Consider the following 7985-nt stretch of genomic DNA (forward strand, 5'->3'; position numbering starts at 1 on the left):
TAAAATTTAATTTTAAACAGATGGATACTTTCATGAGTTTAAAGCTACTTAGGATAAATGAACATAGTTTCATGTTACATTTGAAGTCGTTCTATAAAGAAAAAAGGTAATTTAGAATTATTTTGATTTTTTTTTGTGGTTACGAGGTCAGTCAAATTTACCAACCGTGTCTACAGTTAGAGTAGAGAAAATAACATAAAATATAAAGTTTTACTGAAAACAAACATTTGAAGTGTATTTAGGAGATTTTAAAGACTATGCAAATGAAATTTAAGATTTTTGAGATCTTAACATGAAAATCATTTGCACTCAGAGCAGTAAAACAAATATTTGATATATTCTTGAACAAATCTTTTTTTGGTTTATTAAAAATACTTAACTGAAAAATATAATTTTTTTTATGTGAAAGACTTGTAATATTTACTGAAAAACTGCCAAATTTTGTGAAGATATACATGCTATATTAAAAGTTTGTAATATCAAAACTATAAAGACTTTAAATGAGTACAAAAAGGTCATGTGATCAGTCAAATCGACCAAGCCCGTTTTGAGAGAATGAAAGTGATTTTCATGTTAAGATTAAAGATATACTCTTCTTCCTCTGACAATTTTGAAATTTCATTTGTGTAAAACCTCCCAAGTAAGTATAATTTTTTTTAAAAGAAAAATTGTGTTTTATCTGTTGTTTTCTATACTATAACTATACAGGGTTGGTCATACCTCCTGAACTGTTTTTAATTATTTTTCATTGTCTTACCTAATTTAACCTAATAAGTTTCCAATTTTTACATTTCATTTACTTTTACAAAAATAAAGAATATACATGAAGAACAAAAAATAGTGCATGTCTTTATCCTCTTATTTTTTTTCCTGTCAATTGCTGATGAAATATAACCCTACTTTTTTATAATAATGGCACTAGTACACTAAATAACCTATTTGCTTAAATAATGCACCTAATAACACAGAATAACATGCACAAAGCAAACAATTTCTTATAACTATCATAATTTAACACTTTCTTTGCAGGCATCTTTTTCTGCTTATGTCAGGAGATTTTAGTGAGTTACATTCAGAATTTAACTAAACTACTTTCTTATCATGATATATGAATAAATTTGGCATAAAGAGGCAGAGCAAATAACCCAAATTTAATAGCATATAAGTTTTAAGTTCTTATTTTTATATGGCAATATTTAAAAAAAATCTTTAATTTTTCCTAGTCTGAGAATTCTGACATTTTCTCTCTACGCATTTCGTCTTCTCTAAGATATTTACCACCCCCTCCAAGAAGTATGAAATTTAATGTAAATTACTTAATATAATGTTTTTATTGCTTAGGCAAAGCATACTTCTTATAGCATTCAATCATGTTTGGTTACAGAGCCATCAAATAGAAAATCAGAACCTTCTTGCCACGCCCACCTGTTGCACCCTCTCTTTCAGAAATTTAAGAATAAATAGATGTATACTGTTATGAGCCTAAAGCTATTTAGGATAAACAAATTAGTTTCATGTTACAATTTGAAGTCATTCTAGAAAGAAAAAAGGGTAATTTAGATTTATTTTAAATTATTTTTTGCGATTATGATGTCAATCAAATTGACCAGTGTTGTATAGAGTTAGGAGTAGAGAAAAAATAACAGATAAAATAGAAAGTTTTACTGAAAAAAAAATTTTTTAATTTATTTTAGGAGGTTTTAGAGATTATGGAAATGAAATTTGAGATTTTTGAAACAAAGAAAAATATTTTAAATCTTAACATGAAAATCACTTTGCACTCAGACTAGTAAAAAATATAAGACTGTATATTTACAGAGGAATCTTTAAGGAAATACATTATTAAAAAATCAGTGATGTTTACTGCCAAATTTTGTGAAGATACACATACTGTATTAAAAGTTACAAATGGTTATGAAGTCAGTCAGTTTGACAGACCCCATGACGAGAATTAACTGGCTTTCTAACTATGGCATAAGAACCTTTAAATAATTTTTGTTAAGCTTGCAGTCTGAAAACTGAAAGAGAGACTTTCAAACTGTAGATGAAATAGACTATAATAACATACATCATTTGATACATTAAAACTTTTCCTTTCTGTTGGTTATAAATAATGCAGTATAAAACATCAGAGAGAACTATTGGCAATTTTTGAAAGAGAGAACTTGAGGGATGGACATGGTAAGTGGGTTTGATTACCTAGTTTTATGATTCCGTAAACAAATAATGTTGAAGGCTATAAAAATTAGACTTTGCTTCAGCAATATATATTGAGTAATTTATGTTAAGTTCCATATTTCAGAAAGGGGTGGTAAATACATTAGAGGAGGGAGAAGATCTAAAAAACAAATATCCCAATTCTCATACTAAGGAAGATTGAGGATTTTTTAAATATTTCCTTATAAAATTAAGAACTTAAAACCTATATCAACAGTTGATTTATTAACTACATTTTGATGCCACGTTTATTTGTATATGCAGTGATAATAATGTAGTTTAATTAAATTTTGAATATTAAATTGTCATGACATGCACACTTTGACTTACCCATAGTGAGAGGACTAAAACTGTTGCTAAAATATAAATCTCAAAACTAAATAAAACTTGAATTCAGACAGCTCTCTTAGCTAGCTAGTATATTTTATGATTTATTTACTAAAATCCAAATTTTAACACTGAATAAACCTTGACTTTAAACTACTCTTTTAGCTAGTTGGCCCGGCATGGCCAGGTGGTTAGGGTGCTCGACTCATAATCTGAGGGTCACGGGTTCGAATCTCTGTTACACCAAATATGCTTGCCCTATCAGCCGTGGGGGCATTATATTGTGATGGTCAATCACACTATTCATTGGTAAAAGAGTATCCCAGGAGTTGGCAGTGGGTGGTGATGACTAGCTGCCTTCCCTCTAGTCTTACACTGCTATAATAGGAATGGCTAGCACAGATAGCCCTCATGTAGCTTTGCGCGAAATTCAAAACAAACAAACTTTTAGCTAGTTAATATATTTAATGGTTTTTGCTAAAACCCTTGTCTCAACAATAAATAAAACTGGATTTGAAACTACTCTTTTATCTTGTTAGTATATTTCATGATTCATTTAATAAAACTCAATTCTCAATACTGATTGAAACTTTACCCAGTTTGCCCCTGAAGAAGAAAGGTTCACCCTTCTAAAGCACTAGGGTTATAGGGTTTTTATTCATTTATATCAAGACTTCTTGAACCCATATGTTTTTCTAACATCATGATTAAAACTTTACTTTATCTACTGGTTAGCTTTAGTATGTTACTTTGTTTAACTGCATTTTCCACACTGTTTTAGGCCTAGAAGGAAGCTATGCATTTTTAGAGATGGAATAATTTATTCAGGGTTCATAATTTTGCATTCTGTATTTTTTTTAAAGACAAAGCCTCTAGATAATAACTTATATTTTGTTTCAGGCTACTGTTAACTATACAAGCTATCAAATACACCAAGCATGGACTATAAAGAAAATTTATTTTCCTTGTCAACAGCCTTTTCTGAATTTTCCTTTAGTACACTATGTTTAAAAAGTCAGAATCAATGAGAAATTTTTAGGTAGTAATAAAACATAAGATATAACTATCCTGAGGGTTCACAATTGATAATGAGTACAATAGCTATTCTTGGTTAGTGCTGCCTTCTGTATGCCAAAATATTTTCACAATCCACAAGCCTTGAACTCTCACATACCCCACAATTAACATAGTTCAGCTGCATCTCACATGTACATCATCATGTGACAACCCTCCACCAATAGGAGTGTGACACACCTTCCTGACACATGATTCCCTCTATTATTTGATTCTACCGATCTATCACTTCTTGTTAGGCAGTGATCTAGTGCAGATGTTTTTTATTATTCTCTCTTTGCATTTTCTTTAAACTTTCTGTGAAGTAGATTTCAATCTATTATTTTGCTATAGTTTTCTATAATATTGATGGTATAATTTATTTTTGTTCATTTTTTTCTTTTGAATTCTTCATCATATATATGATGAATTCTGAAATTCATGTCCCCACTTCAGATTTTTTTCCAATACATTTGTGCAAGTTTCAGGTTGGGGGACTTTGACTAAGGAATTCTCAGCTATAATTCTTTGGGAGCTTGATCAATATATGAATCTGCCAAACCTTTTCATGACGAGGAGGATTTTGACAGTCGTTTTCCTCCACCTAACTATGTCGTGCCTTCCCAAGTCTCTCCTAAAGAATCTGTGAGGCCTAACTCAGGCTTTTTTTAAATATGATTTCTTAGGTGTGTTCCATTTTATCCATTTCCTCGATTTCTTATGATCCTGTTCCTTCCTTATTACATGACATCCCTTCTTCATAGTATTTTGTTTTCTCTCTTTTTCCTGACATCAGAGTTCATGCTGAGCATTCTGTTTCTTATATTGAATCAGTGCTAGAATGCCTCATTCTCAGCAGTTGAAGTCACTTTTGCCTGTATTGGGGGCTGACCTTGAAAATTCTCCTTTTATTCCATGTACAGTTTTCCTGCCTTTGTCTTACCCTTACTGCTCTCCTATGGTACTTGTACTCCATACATCTCCTTTCTGAGGCACTCTGCCGATCTCCTAGGGGTTTTCAGGGATACTGTTCTCTCATTACTTCCACATTTGTGCAATTGTCCCCTTCAGCTCTATCTATTCACATGTGGTTTTTTTGCTGTTCAAATCTTATTAGGAGGGATGCTGTCTTATCACAGTGGTGTGCTTTTTCTCCAGGACTGGATGACCAAAATAAATGTCTTGAATGCTTATATCCATATTCCTGTTTCTCATCAGTCCAGATGCTGTCTTTGGTCTATCCACCATGAGTTTGTGTATCAGTTTCTTGCCTTACCCTTTGGACTTACTTCACCTCCGCATGTTTTTTGTAGGGTGGTCAAAGCATTTGCCGAACTTCTGCATGCTTGGGGGTTGCATTTACACCACTACATGGATGACTGGCTTCTGTTAACTCATTCTAAAGTGGAATCTTCACAACACATGCTTCTGCTTCTGACAGAAACAGCTTGAGTAGCTGGATTCTCAAGTTGGAGAAGTCTTTCCTATTACTTACCCAATATCTTATCCACTTCTGTGTCTCTTTCAACACCCAACTCATTCGGGCCTAAACTTCCTCCCTTTGACTCCGTTCAATGGAGCTTTCAGTTCTCCACACCCTTGCTGCTTCCTCTTTTTCTGCTTGGGAGGTTCTATTACTTTTGGGGACTTGGGCTTCTATGGAAGCACTTATCCTCTTGGGTCGGGCACATATGCTGTCTCTTCAGTGGACTCTGCACTACCAATGTAATCTTGCTTAGGATCCCTTGGACTTTCTAATTACTCCTCCTCCTCCTCCTTTTAGATGATTTGCATTGGTGGTTGAATAGGGACAACACAATGATGGGTGTACTGCTTCCTCCACCTTGTCCTCATTGGCTTCTATTCACAGGTGCTTCTCTCCATGGTTGGGGGGCATTCAGCAGGAGGCTTCCGGACTCTGGTTTCTGGCCAAGAGGTCTTACCATATCAATATCTTGGAGCTTCTGGTGGTACAGTGTGCTTTGGATCACTCTCTTCCTATTGTACAAAATAAACTAGTCATGATCCATTCAGACTATTCTACAATGGTGGCTTGTATCAATCACCAAGTGGGCATCTGTTTCCTTTATATTCAAACCTTGGAATTCCTCTTTAGGACTCACATGCTGGAGATATATCTCCTTGTGTGTCATATTCCAGGAGCTTTCAACTTTGTGGTGGATTACCTTTCTTGACCAGACAAAGTTTATCCCACATATCTCTCGACCCTCAGGTTTTCCAGTGGCTTTGCAGTCAGTGGGGTACTCCTTATCTAGTTGCATTTGCCACTTGCCTCAATACCAAGTTGCCTCTATTTTTGGTCTCCTGTTCCTCATTCTCAAGCATTAGCTGTGGATACTCTCTGCCAGAATTGGACCAACCAGTACGTTTATATTTTTCCTCCCATTTGATGCCTTCCCAGGTTGCATTCAATCATTCATGCCACTCTGTGTCAGGTCCTTCTGATTGATCCTTACTGGCTGGCACAACTGTGATTTCTGTGACTCCTTCAGCTCCAAACCACCCCTCTGTTGCCTCTTCCTTTCATTCCATCTCTACTAGGTCAACCTTGGTCATTGGTTCTTCATCCCACCCTTCCTACCTTCCATCTTCACAACTGCCATTTATCAGGTCCCTTGCAAGGAGATCTGGATTGTCTAGGCATGTCACTTCCTTTTTAGCACAGTCCATTCATCTTTCCTCTGTGGAGGTTTATTACCATAAATTGAACTTCTTTTGCCATTTGTATTTGTTTTGGTGTTTTTCTCCTTCTCAGCCCATTCTTCCTCATTTTATGGATTTCCTCACATGAGAATTCTGTCTCTTCCATAGCTGGTTATTTATTTGTCATGCCTTAGCCACTCTGCATCTTGGAGGACATCCATTTCAGCTTTCCCCACATTCCTGTTTGTAGATGGTTTTTTTCCAGTACCGTTTGATGTTTTCCTCTCCTACCCTCTACCTTTTATTGCGTTACATCCAGATTCATAGACCTGCTCTTCAGGCGGTCCTCCTGAATCGTAATGTCAGTATTGTTCTTCACTGCCTACTCTACCTCCGTTTGAACCTTTGTCCTCATGTACCTTGTTTCACTTATTCCTTATTATTTATTTCTTGCTTCTTTTAGCGTGTGGGCATCATTAGTCTGATATATTTGCCATCGACTTTTCACACACACTGTACCTTTCCACAGATGTTTTCCTTTATGTGGATCAGTCTTTCCTCCCCAAAACTTTGGTGGCTTATGAGGTACATTCTTTTTTCATGCCGATTTCACTTCCATACATATCCCACCTTTATTCCCAGTTGGAACTGGATATACTTCTATGTCCTGTATGTGCTCTTCATTCTTACAGTGCCTACATGGTGACCTTCTGTGGGTTCTGTTCCCACCTTTTCATCTCTTGACAACAATCCTCTGTTTTGACTTTTCTGCTGCTACCCTTACCAATTGGGTTTTCCAGTTGATTCACCAGTCCCCCTGCCTATTTAATGTGGGATTCTAGCTATACATGTGAGAGGAGGTAAAGTACAATATTGGAAGTTATTATTTTCGTATACTGAAAATATATTTCTGATAGGTATCTACCTCTTTTCACCCTTCCTCCCATCTGAAAATCAGTGCTACCTTTTCTGCCTAATCTCAAAGTGATAATTCGGATGCTTTTGACAGATACTTCTTTCTATCCATCACACCAGTCCATCTGCCTATTCAGTGTGGGATTCTAGCTATACCATGTGAGTGGAGGTAATGTACCGCATCAGATGTTATTATTTTCCTGTACTGAAAATATATTTCTGATAGGTACTTACCTCTTTTCACACTTTCCACCCTTCCTTCCCACCAAGAATCAGTGCTTCCTTTTCTGCCTAATCTCAAGGTGATTGTTCAGTAGAATCAAATAGAGGGAGTCAAATGTGTCAGGAGTTTGCATCACATTTCTGTTGGTGGAGGGTTGTTGCATGATGATTTGCTTGTGAGACACAGTTGAACCACATTGATGTGAGGTATGTGGAAGTTCAAGGCTTGTGGCATGTGAAAAAAATTTGCATATAGGGGACAGCTCTAAATGAGAATAGCTATACATGTGAGATGAGTAAGTACTTATCCAAAATATATATATATATTCAGTTTTGGAATGTGATAACATTAGCAAAGTGGGAAACACAAACATATTTATTATTATTATTATAAGCTAAACTAAATGTTACTGAACTGGGAAACAAACAATATTAATTATTATCATTATTGTAATAATATTTGGTTTTTAACTCTTGAATTTCATTTAATTTCATAAAAACTTTTTGTACAATATAAGACATTTTCTAATATTAAACTTGTTTTTAGGCACCAAAAGTAAAATAAAAATTTAATCTATTCAGGTAAC

General features: G+C 34.9%; 1 protein-coding gene across 1 annotated transcript in view; it reads left to right on the top strand.

Moving 5' to 3' along the window:
• Nucleotides 1–7985, top strand: part of LOC106459015 (protein sel-1 homolog 1-like) — a 158103-nt gene that overhangs the window by 133447 nt on the left and 16671 nt on the right. The window lies entirely within an intron of this gene.

This window comes from Limulus polyphemus, unplaced genomic scaffold (assembly GCF_000517525.1).
Source record: "Limulus polyphemus unplaced genomic scaffold, Limulus_polyphemus-2.1.2 Scaffold547, whole genome shotgun sequence".
Lineage (NCBI taxonomy): Eukaryota > Metazoa > Arthropoda > Merostomata > Xiphosura > Limulidae > Limulus > Limulus polyphemus.